At 44.9% G+C, this 16,573-nt stretch overlaps 1 protein-coding gene across 4 annotated transcripts in view; it reads right to left on the bottom strand.

The window, feature by feature from the left end:
- WDTC1 (WD and tetratricopeptide repeats 1) overlaps positions 1-16,573 on the bottom strand; it is a 78,682-nt gene that overhangs the window by 56,415 nt on the left and 5,694 nt on the right. The window contains exon 1 of one of the 4 annotated variants that reach the window (XM_017958730.2): positions 5,780-5,849. The exons of the other annotated variants lie outside the window; for them this stretch is intronic. The gene's annotated coding sequence lies outside the window, so the exon portion shown is untranslated. Of the gene's footprint in view, positions 1-5,779; positions 5,850-16,573 lie in introns of those variants that run through there. 4 annotated transcript variants of the gene reach the window in all.

The following is a 16,573-nucleotide window of genomic DNA, read 5'->3' as shown; positions in this document are numbered from 1 at the left end:
TGGGTATTTACCTAGCACCAGGCACTGTGATAGACAAGGAGGAATAATGAGATGAAATACACATACTAAGAGAGCTCAGTAACAAAGACAAGGGGTTTTTAGCTAAGACTGGTGTGTGGCTTGGAAATACCAAAAGGAACAAGAGTTGGGGGGAAAAAGAGAAACCAGACAAGCAGGAAACCACAATTCAGGTAAATAGTAAAATGGAAGTTGGGATCAAATTGATAGACAGGTTTAAAAAAAAAACCAAAATGTCAAAATTTGGCTAGGCGCGGTGGCTCACGCCTGTAATCCCAGCACTTTGGGAGACCAAGGTAGGCAGATCACCTGAGGTCGGGAGTTCAAGATCAGCCTGGCCAACATGGTGAAACCACGTCTCTACTAAAAATACAAAAAAATTAGCCAGGTGTGGTGGTGCACGCCTGTGATCCCAGCTACTGGGGAGGCTGGGGCAGGAGAATCATTTTAACCCGGGAGGCAGAGGTTGCAGTGAGCCAAGATCGCACCATTGCATTCCACCCTGGACGACAGAGCAAAACTCCATCTCAAAAAAAAAAGTCAAAATACAACTGATGCCTAGTTAGCATTTTTTTTCTTTTCTTTCTTTCTTTTTTTTTTTTTTTTTTTTAGATAGAGTCTCACTCCGTCACCCATGCTGGAGTGCAGTGGCACGATCTCAGCTCACTGCAACACTGCCTCTCAGGTTCAAGTGGTTCTCATGCCTCAGCCTCCCAAGTAGCTGAGATTACAGGCATGCATCACCACGTTTGGCTATTTTTTATGTACTTTTTGTAGAGATAGGGTTTCGCCATGTTGGTCAGGCTGATCTTGAACTCCTGAACTCAAATGATCCAACTGCCTCCACGTTCCCAAGTGCTGGGATTACAGGCGTCAGCCACCACACCTGGCCTGGTTAGCATTCTGGTGAATATTTCTGCTCCCATCCTGAGAAGAAATGATAGCATACTGGTAGAGAGGTCATCTTGGAGCGTGCCTATCTTCTCTCCTCTCAAGAAAAATAGGGATTCAGTGCGTTTCCACAAACTTTTACAGGCAGACAAACATAACTAGAAACACTTCATTTTTAAAAATCTTTTTTTTTTTTTTTTAAACTGGAAACACTTCTAAGTAGAGATTATTTAAAAGGTTCACATCAGGAAGGAAATACCCTTAAATCTACCAAGGGGCATAACAAGTTTCATACTTCAGTCCAAAAGTCTCTCAAACACAAATAATCAGATCAATAAATCAATAGTTATCTGAGGATGAGAAGATTTAATCATGATCAAATTTTAAAAGCATTATTTTAAGGAGGGCTTTGAGCTCAGCTATAAAATGACATGAATGAGAGATTTGGAATTGACACAATAAAGTTACACATATGATTAAACACTAGAAAAGACTACATCAAGGGGATTTCTATCTGGTGCAGCATGCAAATTACATAATGTTCAGTTCTGCTAAGAGGCAAAAAGGCTGAAATTAGTGACTTTAAGAATTCATAAAACAAAATTTTCAATGCCTATTATGCCAGGCACTGTGATAAACTTTGAAAATACAGCAGATGACTGAAAGTGGTGGCTCACACCTATAATCCCAGCATTTTGGGAGGCAGAGGTGGGAAGATCTCTTGAGGTCAGGACTTCAAGACCGGCCTAAACAACACAGCAAGACCTTGTCTCTTAAAAAAAAAAAAAAAAAGAAGAAGAAGAAAAGAAATGCAACAGAGAGGAGGCTGGGCGCTGTGGCTCACGCCTGTAATCCCAGCACTTTGGGAGACCAAGGTGGGCAGATCATGAATCAGGAGATCGAGACCATCCTCGCCAACACAGTGAAACCCTGTCTCTACTAAAAATACAAAAAATTAGCCAGGTGTGGTGGCAGGCACCTGTAGTGCCAATTACTCGGGAGGCTGAGGCAGAAGAATCATTTGAACCCAGGAGGCGGAGGTTGCAATGAGCCGAGATCGCACCACTCCAGCCTGGGTGACAGAATGAGACTCTGTCTCAAAAAAAAAAAAAAAAAGAAAGAAAGAAAGAAAGAAAAGAAATACAGCAGAGACTAAGCCAAACACAGATACTTCTCTTCAAAGACACACAATAGGCCGGGCATGGTGGCTCATGCCTGTAATCCCAGCACTTTTGGAAGCCGAGGCAGGCAGATCACCTGAGGTCAGGAGTCTGAGACCAGCCTGGCCAACATGGTACCAAAAATACAAAAATTTGCCAGGTGTACTGTCGGGCGCCTGTAGTCCCAACTACTTGGGAGGCCGAGGCAGGAGAATTACTTGAACCCGGGAGGTGGAGGTTGCAGTGAGCAGAGATCACACCACTGCACTCCTGACTGGGTGACAGAGTGAGACTAGGTCTCAAAAAAAACAAAACGAAACAAAAAACAAAGAGAGGCAATACAGTTGTCCTTCATTGACTACAAGGTCATTGTAATCAGAGTACCATAAAGAGACTAAAAAAGAGAAATGTAACCAAATGACCAAAAGAAATAGGTAGGACACTAAATTCAGAAAGAACTCAGGCTGGGCGCGGTGTCTCACATCTACAATCCCAGCACTTTGGGAGGCCAAGGCGGGTGGATCACGAGGTCAGGAGATTGAGACCATCCTGGCTAACATGGCGAAACCCCGTCTTTACTAAAAACACAAGAAATTAGCCGGACATGGTGGCAGGCGCCTGTTAGTCCCAGCTACTGGGGAGGCTGAGGCAGGAGAATGGCGTGAAACTGGGAGGCGGAGCTTGCAGTGAGCCGAGATTGAGCCACTGCACTCCAGCCTGGCTGACAGAGCAAGACTCCATCTCAAAAAAAAAAAAAAAAAAATTCTGAAAGAACAACATGAATTAATAAGTTAAACCTTCTTTATACTCATTTGTTCCTATATCTTAGAAGCACAAAAATGACAGTGAGGGAAATGAACTAAACACATCATAGTAGAATAACAAAGACAACTTGAAAAACTGTAATGGAAAAAAGGGACCACAGGGACCATAACAGACCACGAGTAACTTTTTTTTTTTTTTTTCTTTTTGTGAGACGGCGTCTCACTCTGTCACCCAGGCTGGAGTGTAGTGGTGCAATCTCAGCTCACTGCAGCCTCCACCTCCTGGGTTCAAGCAATTCTCATGCCTCTGCCTCCCGAGTAGCTGGGATTACAGGCATGAACCACCGAGCCTGGCTAATTTTTGTTATTTGTTGTAGAGAAAGGGTTTCACCATGTTGCCCAGGCTAGTCTCGATTGCCCGGCCTCAAGTAATCTGCCTGCCTCGGCCTCCCAAAGTGCTGAGATGCGCCTGGGCACAAGTAACCTTTAATGTGTACTCTTCATTCTAAGAAGAGCACAGTTAACAATATACCCTGATTTGCATACTTGAAGCTCTAATAACATTATTGGATAATTTGTCTGCAGAATATGAAAGCTCAACAAAAACTTTCTCTAGGTAGAGGACAAAGGGTTTTTAATTTTACTTTTCTTATTTGAGACAGGATCTCGCCCAGTCGCCTAGGCTGGAGTGCAGTGGTGCGATCACTGCATCACTGCACTCTAGCCTAGACCTCCCCAGTTCAAGTAATCCTGCCATCTCACTCTCCTGAGTAGCTAGGACCACATGTGTGTGCCACCACGCCCAGCTAATTTTTAAAATTTTTTATAGAGACATGACCTCACCATGCTGCCCAGGCTGGTCTCCAACTCCTGGGCTCAAGCAATCCTCTCATCTCAGCCTCCCAAAGTGCTAGGATGACAAGCATGAGCCACCACACCTGGCAGGTTTATTTTTTTATTTTTGAGACAGAGTCTTGCTCTGTTGCCCAGGCTGGAGTGCAGTGGCATGATCTTGGTTCACTGTAGCCTCTGCCTCCCAGGTTCAAGCAATTCTCCTGCCTCAGCCTCCCGAGTAGCTGGGATTACAGGTGCCTCCCACCAAGCCCAGATAATTTTTGTGTTTTTATTAGAGAGAGGTTTCACCACGGTGGCCAGGCTGACACACCTGGCAGGTTTTGATTTTAACAGAGGCAGGGTCTTACTCTATCACCACAGTGATATACAGTGGTGCAATCATAGCATACTATAACCTTGAACTCCTGGTCTCACACAATCCTTCTTCCCACCTCAGACTCCCAAGTAGCTAGGACTACAGGCATGCGCCACCATTCCCAGCTAATTATTATTTTTTTCTAAACTCAGGGTCTTGCTATGTTGCCCAGGTTGGCCTCGACTGCCTAGCTAGCTTCAAGATATCCTCCTGCCTCAGCTCCCCAAAGTGCTGGAATGACAGGCATGAGGCACTGTGCCCAGGCCCAAAGGTCTACTATAAGTTAGGATATTGTGGACCAGCTCTAGTAGATACTCAATGAATTAAGGAGAAAGAAAGCAGCTGATTTCTGGGAGCTGGGATTATGAAAAATGTAAAAATACTTAAGGTACAGAGGAAAACACAAGACATAATGTTACAAAGAAAATATGTGTTGCTATGCAGATGTTATACCTCCCAAAAGGTATTCTATTCCTGGAGCTCTAAAATGTCTAGCATATCACCATGTAACCCCATCATTTCTACAAAGTTTTAACTCAGGCTACTGGAAAACTTTCTTCAATAAGCCTATCTCTATGATTTTAAAGGATATTAACAAGAAAATAAAAATCTGGCTAGGTGCGGTTGCTCACACCTATAATCCCAGCACTTTGGGAGGTCGAGGCGGGCAGATCACCTGTGGTCAGGAGTTCGAGACCAGCCTGGCCAATATAATGAAACCCTGTCTCTACTTAAAAAAAAAAAAAAAGATTAGCCAGGAGTGGTGGCGCACACCAGTAATCCCAGCTACTAGGGAGGCTGAGGCAGGAGAATCACTTGAACCTGGGAGGCAGAGGTTGCAGTGAGCCAAGATCACACCACTGCACTCCAGCCTGGGAGACAGAGTGAGACTCTGTCTCAAAAAAAAAAAAAAAAAAAAAGTCAATTAACAGCTCGATTTGGAGGAATTAGTCTAATCATAATGCCAAGGTGATCAGTAATATAATACCTGAATGACTTAAAACAAAGTACATTTGTGAAGATCACTCATCTAGAACCAAGAATTGAATGGTAATATCCAAATATGAAGAACCACCCCTTTCATGTGTGCTATAGTCTTTTGATTGGCTCTGGATAATGTAGCAGAAAGAAAAAAACATATAATACTTAGGCACCTGGGCCTGAGTTCCAGCTTCCCCCTCAGTGTGCCAATTAGTACCTATGTAGGGAAGTTACTTAAATTTTCTGAGTTTCAATTTCCTCACTTGTAAAATGGGGATGCTAACACCTACTTTAATGGGTTGTTGTGAATACATGATAAAATATATATGAAAATACATAACAGGGCCGGGTGTGGTGGCTCACGCCTGTAATCCCAACACTTTGGGATGCTGAGGTGGGTGGATCACCTGAGGTCAGGAATTTGAGACCAGCCTGGTCAACACGGCAAAACCCCATTTCTACTAAACATACAAAGCTACTTGGGAGGCTGAGGTAGGAGAATCACTTTAACCTGGGAGGCGGAGGTTGCAGTGAGACGAGATTGCACCACTGCACTCCAGCCTAGGGGATACAGCAAGACTCTGTCTCCAAAAAAAAAAAAGAAAGAAAGAAAGAAAGAAAGTACATAACAGTATCTGGATTGCAGTAGGTGCTCAACAAATGTCAGCCAAATTTGAATTCTACTAAAACCTGGTAACCCCTGTTATATTTGCTCAGTAGCATGGATTATAACATGTCCCCCCTAATTTCCTTACCAGAGATGAAGCTGTCAAGGGGTATTTCATTGTAGGACAGAGGAGGCAGAGTATAGGATGTCTTTATCACCTGTTAGGTTTGAAATGCAAAATCAGAAGGAAAATCGTGACTTTGTTAAAAGTGAAGAAACGCCACACTCTGCGAGAATGTATTTATAGCAAAGCCAGGTGCACTGGCTCACACCTGTAATCCCAAAACTTTGAGAGGCCAAAGAGGAGGATCACGTGAAGCCAAGAATTTAAGACCAGGCTGGGCAACATAGCAAAATCCCATCTCTACAAAAAATAAAATTAGCCAGGTGTGGTGGCCATGCATCCATAGCCCTAGCCACTGAGGAGGCTGAGGCAGGAGGATTGCTTGAATCCAGGAGTTTGAAGTTACAATGAGTTATGATAATGCCACTCCAGCCTTAGTGAGACAGAGATTCATCTTAAAAAAAAAAAAAGTTTAGAGCAGCATTATTCATAATAGCCAAAAGGTGGAAACATCCATCAATTGATAAACAGATAAATAAAATGTGGCATATCCATACAATGGAATGTTATTTGGCCATAAGGAGGAGAGAAGTACTGATACATGCTACAACATAGATGAACTCTGAAAACATTATGCCAAGTGAAAGAAGCCTACATATTGCATAATTCCATTTATATAAAGTAGAACAAAATAGAATAGAAATAGGAAGTAGATTAATGGTTGCTTAGGGCTGAAGGGAATTGGGGGATAGAGAAGTGACAGCTAAAGGATATGGTTTTTTTTTTTTTTTTTGAGAGAGAGAGTCTCACTCTGTTGCCCAGGCTGGAGTGCAGTGGTGTCATCTTGGCTCACTACAGCCTTTGCCTCTCAGATTCAAGGGATTCTCATGCCTCAGCCTCTGGAGTACCTGAGATTACAGGCATGTGCCACCACACTCGGCTAATTTTTCGTATTTTTAGTAGAGATGGGGTTTCGCCATGTTGGCTAAGCTTGTCTTGAGCTACTGGCCTCAATGATCTGCCTGCCTCAGCCTCCCAAAAGTGGTGGAATTACAGGTGTGAGCCACTGAGCCCAGCCAGGATATGGTTTCTTTTTAAAAAATTTAAGGCTCAGTGCAGTGGCTCAAGTCTGTAATCCCAGCACTTTGGGAGACCAACGTGGGAAGATTGCTTGAGCCCAGGAGTTTGGGACCAGCTGGGAAACATGGTGAAACCCTGTCTCTACAAAAAGTTAAAAAATTAGCTGGGTTTGGTGGCGCACCTACAGTCCGAGCTACTTGGGAGGTTGAGGTGGGAGGAACGCTTGAGCCCAGGAGGTTTCGGCTATAGTGACCCAAGATCACACCACCGCACTCCAGCCTGGGTGACAGGGCAAGACTCTGAATCAAAAAAAAAAAAAAAAAAAATTTTAAGTGAAATTCACATAAGATGAAATTAATCATTTTAAAGTGTATCATTAACAAATAACCTAGAGAATGGGAGAAAATATTTGCAAACTAAGCATCTGACAAAGGTCTAATATCCAGCATCTATAAGGAACTTAAATTTGTAAGAATAAAGCAATCCCATTAAGTGGGCAAAGGACATGAACAGACACTTTTCAAAAGAAGACATACATGCAGCCAACAAGCATATGAAAAAAAGCTCAGTATCACTGATCATTAGAGAAATGCAAGTCAAAACCACAATGAGATACCATCTCATACTAGTCAGGATGGCTATTATCAAAAAGTCAAAAAATAACCTGGCGAGGTTGCAGAGAAAAGGCAACACTTTTACACTGTTAGTGGGAGTGTAAATTAGTTCAACCATTGTGGAAAGTAGTGTGAGGATTCCTCAAAGAGCTAAAAACAGAACTACCATTTGCCCCAGCAATCCTATTACTGGGTATATACCCAAAGGAATATAAATCGTTTCACCATAAAGACACATGCACTGTGCAGTATGTTCATTGTGGCACTATTCACAATAGCCAAGACATGGAATCAACCTAAATGCTCATCAATGGCAGATGGGATAAAGAAGATGTGGTACAGGCCAGGCGTGGTGGCTCACGCCTATAATCCCAGCACTTTGGGAGGCCGAGGCGGGAGGATCACCTGAGGTCAGGAGTTCAAGACCAGCCTGGCCAATGTGGAAAAACCCCGTCTCTACTAAAAATACAAAATTTGGCAGGCATGGTGGCAGGAGCCTATAATTCCAGCTACTCGGGAGGCTGAAGCAGGAGAATCACTTGAACCCGGGAGGCAGAGGTTGCAGTGAGCTGAGACTGCGCCATTGTACTCCAGCCTGGGCAAAAAGAGCAAAACTCCATCTCACAACAACAAAAAAAAAAAAGAAAGAAAGAAAGAAAATGTGATACATGTACACCATGGAATGACCATGCAGCCATAAGAAAGAATGAGATCAGGCCGGGCGCGGTGGCTCAAGCCTGTAATCCCAGCACTTTGGGAGGCCGAGATGGGCGGATCACGAGGTCAGGAGATCGAGACCATCCTGGCTAACACGGTGAAACCCCATCTCTACTAAAAATACAAAAAACTAGCCGGGCGAGGTGGCAGGCGCCTGTAGTCCCAGCTACTCGGGAGGCTGAGGCAGGAGAATGGCGTGAACCCGGGAGGCGGAGCTTGCAGTGAGCTGAGATCCGGCCACTGTACTCCAGCCTGGGCGGCAGAGCAAGACTCCGTCTCAAAAAAAAAAAAAAAGAAAGAATGAGATCATGTCCTTTGCAGGAACATGGATGGAGCTGGAGGCCATTATCCTCAGCAAACTAAAGCAGAAACAGAAAAACAAATACAGCATGTTCTCGCTTATAAGTGGAAACTAAATGATGAGACCTCATGGACACAAAGAAGGGAACAACAGACACTGGAACCTACTTGAGGCAGGAGGGTGGGAAGAGGGAGAGGATCAGAAAAAATAGCTATAGGGTACTAGGCTTAGTATCTGGATAATGAAATAATCTGCACAACAAACCACCATGAAATGAGTTTACCTATATAAAAAAACTGCACAAGGCCGGGCGCGGTGGCTCACACCTGTAATCCCAACATTTTGGGAGGCCGAGGCAGGTGGATCACTTGAGGTCAGGAGTTCAAGACCAACCTGGCCAACATGTTGAAACCTCGTCTATACTAAAAATACAAAAATTAGCTGGGCATGGTGGCAGGCGCCTGTAATCCCAGCTACTCAAGAGGCTGGGGCAGAAGAATCGCTTAAACCCAGGAGGCAGGGGTTGCAGTGAGCAGAGATCGTGCCACTGCACTCTAGCCTGGGCAACAGAGGGAGACAGTCTCAAAATAAATAAATAAATAAATAAATAAAATAATAATGCAGAAACAGGCTGGATGCGGTGGCTCATGTCTGTAATCCTAGCACTTTGGGAGGCCAAGGCAGGAGGATTACTTAGGCCCAGGAGTTTTAGGCTGCAGTGAGCTATGTTTGTGGCACTGAACTCCAGGCTGGGTGACAGAGTGAGACCCTGTTTAAAAAAAAAAAAAAGACCAGGCACGGAGGCTCACGCCTGTAATCCCAGCATTTTGGGAGGCCGAGGTGGGCAGATCACCTGAGGTCAGGAGTTCAAGACCAGCCTGGCCAACATGGTGAAACCCTGTCTCTACTAAAAATACAAAAATTAGCCAGGTGTGGTGGCAGGCACCTGTAATCCCAGCTACTTGGGAGGCTGAGGCAGAATTGCTTAAATCTGGGAGGCGGAGGTTGCAGTAAGCCAAGATATGCCATTGCACTCCAGCCTGGGCGACAGAGCAAGACTCCATCTAAAAAAAAAAAAAGAAAAAAAAAGAAAGAAAACACATGTCCATACAAAAAATTGTACATGAATACTCAGAGCAGCATTATTCATAATAGCCCAAATTAGAAACAACCCAGCAATCCAAACGGCCATCAATTGATGAATAAATATATACAATGTGGTTAATATCCACTGTAATGGAATATTATGCAGCCATAAAAAGGAATGAGGTACTAATTCATACAACATGGAAGAAACTTCAAAACATTCTGCTAAGTGAAGGAAGCCAGTCACAAAAGACCACACACATTGTATGATTCTATTTAAGTGAAATGTCAAGAATAGAAAAACCTACAGAGACAAAAAGAGATGGGAGTGTTAGCTCAGGGGAGGAATGTGATAGCTCAGGGATAAAAATGTTTTGGAATCAGGCCGGGCGCGGTGGCTCAAGCCTGTAATCCCAGCACTTTGGGAGGCCGAGACAGGCGGATCACGAGGTCAGGAGATCGAGACCATCCTGGCTAACATGGTGAAACCCCGTCTCTACTAAAAAAATACAAAAAAACTAGCCGGGCGAGGTGGCGGGCGCCTGTAGTCCCAGCTACTCGGGAGGCTGAGGCAGGAGAATGGCGTGAACCCGGGAGGCGGAGCTTGCAGTGAGCTGAGATCCGGCCACTGCACTCCAGCCTGGGTGACAGAGCAAGACTCCGTCTCAAAAAAAAAAAAAAAAAATGTTTTGGAATCAGATAGTGGTGACAAGTTGCACAACTTTGTGACTATATTAAAACCAATGAATGGTATAATTTCTAAGAGTCTATTTTGGCCGGGCGTGGGGGCTCACGCCTGCAATCCCAGCACTTTGGGAGGCCGAGGTGGGCAGATCACGAGGTCAGGAGATCAAGACCATCCTGGCTAACATGGTGAAACCCCGTCTCTACTAAAAATACAAAAAATTAGCCAGGCATGGTGGCGGGAGCCTGTAGTCCCAGCTACTGGGGAGGCTGAGGCAGGAGAATAGTGTGAACCCGGAAGGCAGAACTTGCAGTGAGCCGAGATCGTGCCATTGCACCCCAGCCTGGTCAACAAAGTGAGACTCCGTCTCAAAAAAAAAAAAAAAAAAAAAATTTGATTTTATGGTACGTGAATTATATGTCAATAAAGAAATACCTTAAAACCCTTTCTTGGCCGGGCACAGTGGCTCATGACTGTAATCCCAGCACTTTGGGAGGCCAACGTGGGTGGATCACGAGGTCAGGAGTTCGAGACCAGCCTGGCCAATGTGGTGAAAGCTCGTCTCTACTAACAATACAAAAATTAGCTGGGCATGGCAGCAGGCACCTGTAATCCCAGTTATGCACGAAGCTGAGACAGGAGAATCTTCTGAACCCAGGAGGTGGAGGTTGCAGTGAGCTAAGATCGCGCCATTGCACTCCACCCTGGGTGACAGGGCAAGACTCCATCAAAAAGGCAAAACAAAAAACAAAACAAAAACCGCTTTTCTCTACCTCAAAATCACAGGCTATGAAAAGAAAATTTCATTCTTAGCCTTTCCTTCATCTGTCTCCTACCTTGAGCTATGGTTATTTACGTGGCTTCTCTTTCTAAGAAGATTAAAAGCATGCTGAGGGCCCGCTCTTCATCCGATTCATCCATTGATCCCCCCGGTCTTCCAGGAGTGATGTAAGCTTAGTAGGCACCAATAAATATTTGCTGAATGAATAATGGCATGACTACCTTGCATACATACAATGTTTTACAGCTATCAAAGTACTTTTGTTCAAACTTTTAATTTGAACTTTGCAACAATCCTTTGAGGAAGGTAGAAAGCTAATATAACGCTGCTATGAATAATGCTGCTATGAATATTCATGTACAATAATAATCCCCATTGAATAAGGGAAAACTGAAGCAGAACACTAGATGGTACTGAGGAAGCAGCACTGGACTGGGAGATCTAGGGTCTTGTGCTCCAGGCCAGCCTCTGCCTTTATCTGGCTGTATGACCGAGTGACGCATTTTGCTCTCTCAGTCTATTCTGCCATTTGTAAAATGAGAGGTGGACTCTGAAATAAGCTACAAAACCTCTTCCAATGACACTGTCCTGCGATTTTAAGTAGACACTACTGGTTAGCAGCAAACCAGAGATGGAACCTAAAACATCTGTATTCTCTTTTCTCTGGACATGCTACCTCCCATAGCAGGGACGTGCCCCCAACCAGGGTGACAACTGACCCCCTTTCAACATTCTGAATTATGCAAAGATGTATGCAAGTTTCCTTTCACTCTATTTATAGTGGTTCTATTGCAGCAATCCTACAAAAAAGATGAAAGATGCAACGAAGTGAGGACTGAACTTCACTTTCAATGCATAAAGGTCATTGGAAATAGCATAAGGCCAGGTGTGGTAGCTCATGCCTGTAATCTCAGTGCTTTGGGAGGCCAAGGCAGGAGGATCACTTGAAGGCCAAGAGGTCGAGAGCAGTCTGGGCAACAGAGTAAGACCCTGTGTCTACAAAAAATTAAAAAAAAAAAAAATTAGCCAGGCACGGTGGCACACTCCTGTAGTCCTAGCTACTAGGAAGGCTGAGGCAGGAGGGAGGAGGGAGGACTGCTTGAGCCCAGGAGTTTAAGGTTATACTGAGCTATGATTGTGCCTCTGCACTCCAGCCTGTGTAACAAAGTGAGGCGCTGTCTCAAAAACAAAACAAAACAAAACAAAGAGCATAATAAAATGAAGAGTGTAGCTGTGGACCTAACAGATCTTAGGTTCAAATCCCAGCTCTGCCACCTATTTTCTGCCTGACTTGACATTTCTTTAAAAAAAATTTTTTTTTCTTTTCTACATTTCCTATGTCTCTTCATCTTTTTAATTAAAAAAAAAAATTTATTTGTTTTGAGATAGGGTCTGGCTCTGTCACCCAGCCTGGAGTGTGGTAGCATGATCTCAGCTCACTGCAACCTCTGCCTCCTGGGCCCAAGAGATCCTCCCCTCCCAAGTAGCTGGGACCACAGGCATGCGCCACCACATCTGGCTAATTTTTGCATTTGTTTTTGTAGAGATGGGGTTTCACCATGCTGCCCAGGCTGGTCTCGAACTCCTGGGCTCAAGCGATCTGCCCATCTCAGCCTCCCAAAGTGTTGGGATTACAGACGTGAGTCACCATGCCAGATCCTGATTTGACATTTCTAAACCTCAGTTTCCTAATCTGATAATAACTACCTCTGCAGGGTGAGGAGGAACAGAAGCACTTGCATGTAAAATGCCTGACACTGATCCTATTAAATAATATTTATTGAATATTCTAACATTTTACAAGTGTCATCTCATAGACTCCTCATAAAAATCCTATGAGACAGGTGCTATTGTTATCCTCATCTTACAGATGCAGGATCTGAGGCACAGAAAAGTAAAGTTGCCAAAGTTACACAGTTCTTAGACAGAGAGTCAATCTATACAGTCTGACTCCAGGGGCCAGGCCAATGGCCACTAAAAAATAATTACTTGGCCGGGCGTGGTGGCTCATACCTGTAATCCAGCACTTTGGGAGGCCAAGGCGAGCATATCGTTGAGGTTAGGAGTTCCCGACCAGCCTGGCCAACATGGTGAAACCCCGTCTCTACTAAAAATACAAAAATTAGCCGGGCACGGTGGCAGGCGCCTGTAATCCCAACTGCGTGGGAGGCTGAGGCAGGAGAATCACTTGAACTTGGGAGGTGGAGGTTGCAGTGAGCCAAGGTCGAGATCATGCCACTGCACTTCAGCCTGGGCAACAGAGTGAGACATTGTCTCAAAAAAAAAAAAAAAATCACTGGCCAGGGAGCAGTGGCTCACACCTGTAATATCAGTATCCACACAATTTCAGGAAGCTGCTGAAACTATGTCTCTTACCATTCCTTAGGGTTAAGCTGCCTTGACTCTGCTGATCTCAAACACAAATTTAAAGAGTGCCATTTCAGGGTCATGGACTAAGTTGGCACAAGGACAGTTTCTGGGAAAGGTCTGGCTGGTAGAATAGACTCATCACCAAAGCATCTTTAGGAAACTTCTTAGCCATCTTTGAGGCTCCTGGCTTAAATAATCCCATGTAGGACTAATTGAAGTTTCCTCTGTAGAAGAGAGATGCTTCTAAGCAATGCTTCACTTTCTGGGAAGTTTTAGATTAAAACTCACCTTGATGTCTCCTCCCCCACCCAGCAGGCTCTGTATTGCTGTTTGAGCTTTTAAGAGACAGGGTCACCTCGGTGCGGTGGTTCATGCCTGTAATCCCAGCACTTTGGGAGGCCGAGGTGGGTAAATCACCTGAGGTCAGAAGTTCGAGGCCAGTCTGACCAACATGGTGAAACCCTGTCTCTACTAAATACAAAAAATTAGCCGGGCATGGTGGTTCACGCCTGTAATCCCAGCTACTTGGGAGGCTGAGGCAGGAGAATTACTTGAACCCGGGAGGCAGAGGTTGCAGTGAGCCGAGATTGCACCATTGCATTCCAACCCGGGCAACAAGAGCGAAACTCCATCTCCATCTCTTAAAAAAAAAAAAAAGAGAGAGAGAGAGAGAGAGAGAGAGAGACAGCGTCTAGCTCTGTTCCCCAGGCTGGAATGGAATGTAGCACTATCACAGTTTACTGCAACTTTGAACTCCTAGGCTTAAGGGATCCTCCTGCCTCAGCCTCTTGAGTAGCTACGATTACAGGCGCAAATCGCCATGCCTGGGTTATTTTTATTTGTAGAGATGGGGGTCGCACCATTTTGCCCAGGCTGTTCTCAAAGTCCAGGCCTCAAACAATCTTCCCATCTCGCCCTCCCAAAGTGCTGGGGTACAAGTGTGAGCCCTCTGGCCAGGCACAGTGGCTCATGCCCATAATCCCAACACTTTGGGAGGCCAAGGCAGGAGGATCACTTCAGGTCAGGAGTTTGAGAGCAGCCTGGCCAACATGGTAAAACGCCATCTCAACTAAAAATGCAAAAATTAGCCAGGTGTGATGGCACACGCCTGTAATCCTAGCTACTCAGGAGGCTGAAGAAAGAGAATCACTTGAACCCAGGAGGCTGAGGCTGCAGTGAGCCGAGATTGTACCACTGCACTCCACCTTGGGTGATAGAGCAAGACGCTCAAAAAAACAAACGAACAAACAAACAAAAAAACAGTGTGAAGCAACACACCCAGCCACTTGTTTGAGCTGTGTGAAATTTTTTCTGGATGTTTTCAGAACTTTGTTTTCCAGTGATCATAGCTAATTTTCCTGTCTGCTCTTAGGCCCCACAATTACCTTAAGATAGTGGAAGGAAACAGAGAAAAGGAAGCATATTTTGATAACGCTATACTCTCTCACTATTTAAGAGCATCTGCAGTCTTGGATTTTGCTTTAACTTTCATCCTGACAACTCCTGCCACAATTCAAAATATCTCTTGTAGAGAAGGCTCTGGAGTTTCATCCTCTAACTCTACTACTAGCTGCAAGGTCAAGGAAAATTAAACCATTCAATTTAGAAATGTTTCCCTTCTAACTCAGTGACAGTTGTGTTACATCCAGATGTGACTGAAAAGGGAACCAGGTAGGCCATCAGCACCCAAACACTCGAGCCTCAACTGATGAAGCTCCCTGACCAGGAAGGCCTAGCTCCCATTCTCAGGAAGGCTCCCTAAGAGGTTCAGGGATAAGCAGTTTTATAGAATTTGGGGGTCATGAATAAGGACAAAATTGTACAGAAGTCCTGATCCAAACACTGCCCTCAACAGCCTCTGGAGAGCTCCCTGGGCAAGGTCTGATCCTGTTCCCCACCTCACCCCCAAGAAAATGGGGTTAATACCTCCCCAGATGGCTACAGGGAGGATTAAGGGTCATTATTCTTGGCACTGAGCTCTGTCACAGCTCTAGCAGTTGTGACCTTGTATCCTAAAAGAAGATAATAAACACAAAAATGCCAACGGTGACCCTCAAATCTGGTTCTGCAGTAGTAGCTGAGAATTTTCTTTGCACGGGGCCTATGACACTGCCTCCTATACACTCTGGCCTTTTGACAGCATCCTCCCCTTATTCAGGCTTAAAGTTTGTTTTGTTTTGTTTTTTTGAGATGGAATCTCACTCTGTCGCCCAGGCTGGAGTACAGTCTTGCAATCTCAGCTCACTGCAACCTCCACCTTCTGAGTTAATGCGATCTCCTGCCTCAGCCTCCCAAGTAGCTGGGATTACAGGCACCTGCCACCATGCCAGGCTAATTTTTGTACTTTTAGTAGAGACCAGGTTTCACCATCTTGGCCAGACTGGTCTCAAACTCCTGACCTTGGGATCCACCCACTTCAACCTCCCAAAGTTCTGGATTACAGGTGTGAGCCACCGTGCCCAGCCCAGGCTTAAAAGTTTTTAAGGTATTAGTCATCAATGCTAAAAAGGCCTTTAAGGAGTCAGCAGCTATTACTTAATAACACATGGGCCCCAGAACTCTCAGGGTTACATGCAGACCTGAAGTTATCCAGAAGAAGCCGACTAAGTGGTACCCCTTTACATCCAAGACCTGGCTCTTGAGGGCAATCAGTGAGGTCTAGTAAAAAGGATATATTTCATCATTTAGTTCTCAGAAACCCACTACAAAGTAGGTACTACAATAAGCCTCATTTTATTTTATTTTATTTATTTATTTTTTTTTGAGACGGAGTCTTGCTCTGTCGCCCAGGCTGCCGGAGTGCTGCAGTGGCCGGATCTCAGCTCACTGCAAGCTCCACCTCCTGGGTTTTGCGCCCATTCTCCTGCCTCAGCCTCCCGAGTAGCTGGGACTACTGGCGTCCCGCCACCTCGCCCGGCTAGTTTTGTATTTTTAGTAGAGGCGGGGTTTCACCGTGTTAGCAGCCAGGATGGTCTCGATCTCTGACCTCGTGATCCGCCCGTCTTGGCCTCCCAAAGTGCTGGGATTACAGGCTTGAGCCACCGCGCCCGGCCAAGCCTCATTTTATAGGTGAAACTATAGCTGTGAGAGGATACATGAGTGACCCTAGGTCACACAGCTAAGGAAGAGACATGGGTTCAAATATCAGCCCTACACTACTAGCTGTGTAACCTCCAGCATATTC

Source organism: Papio anubis, chromosome 1 (assembly GCF_008728515.1).
Source record: "Papio anubis isolate 15944 chromosome 1, Panubis1.0, whole genome shotgun sequence".
Lineage (NCBI taxonomy): Eukaryota > Metazoa > Chordata > Mammalia > Primates > Cercopithecidae > Papio > Papio anubis.
This window is presented reverse-complemented; position numbering and strand designations above follow the sequence as displayed.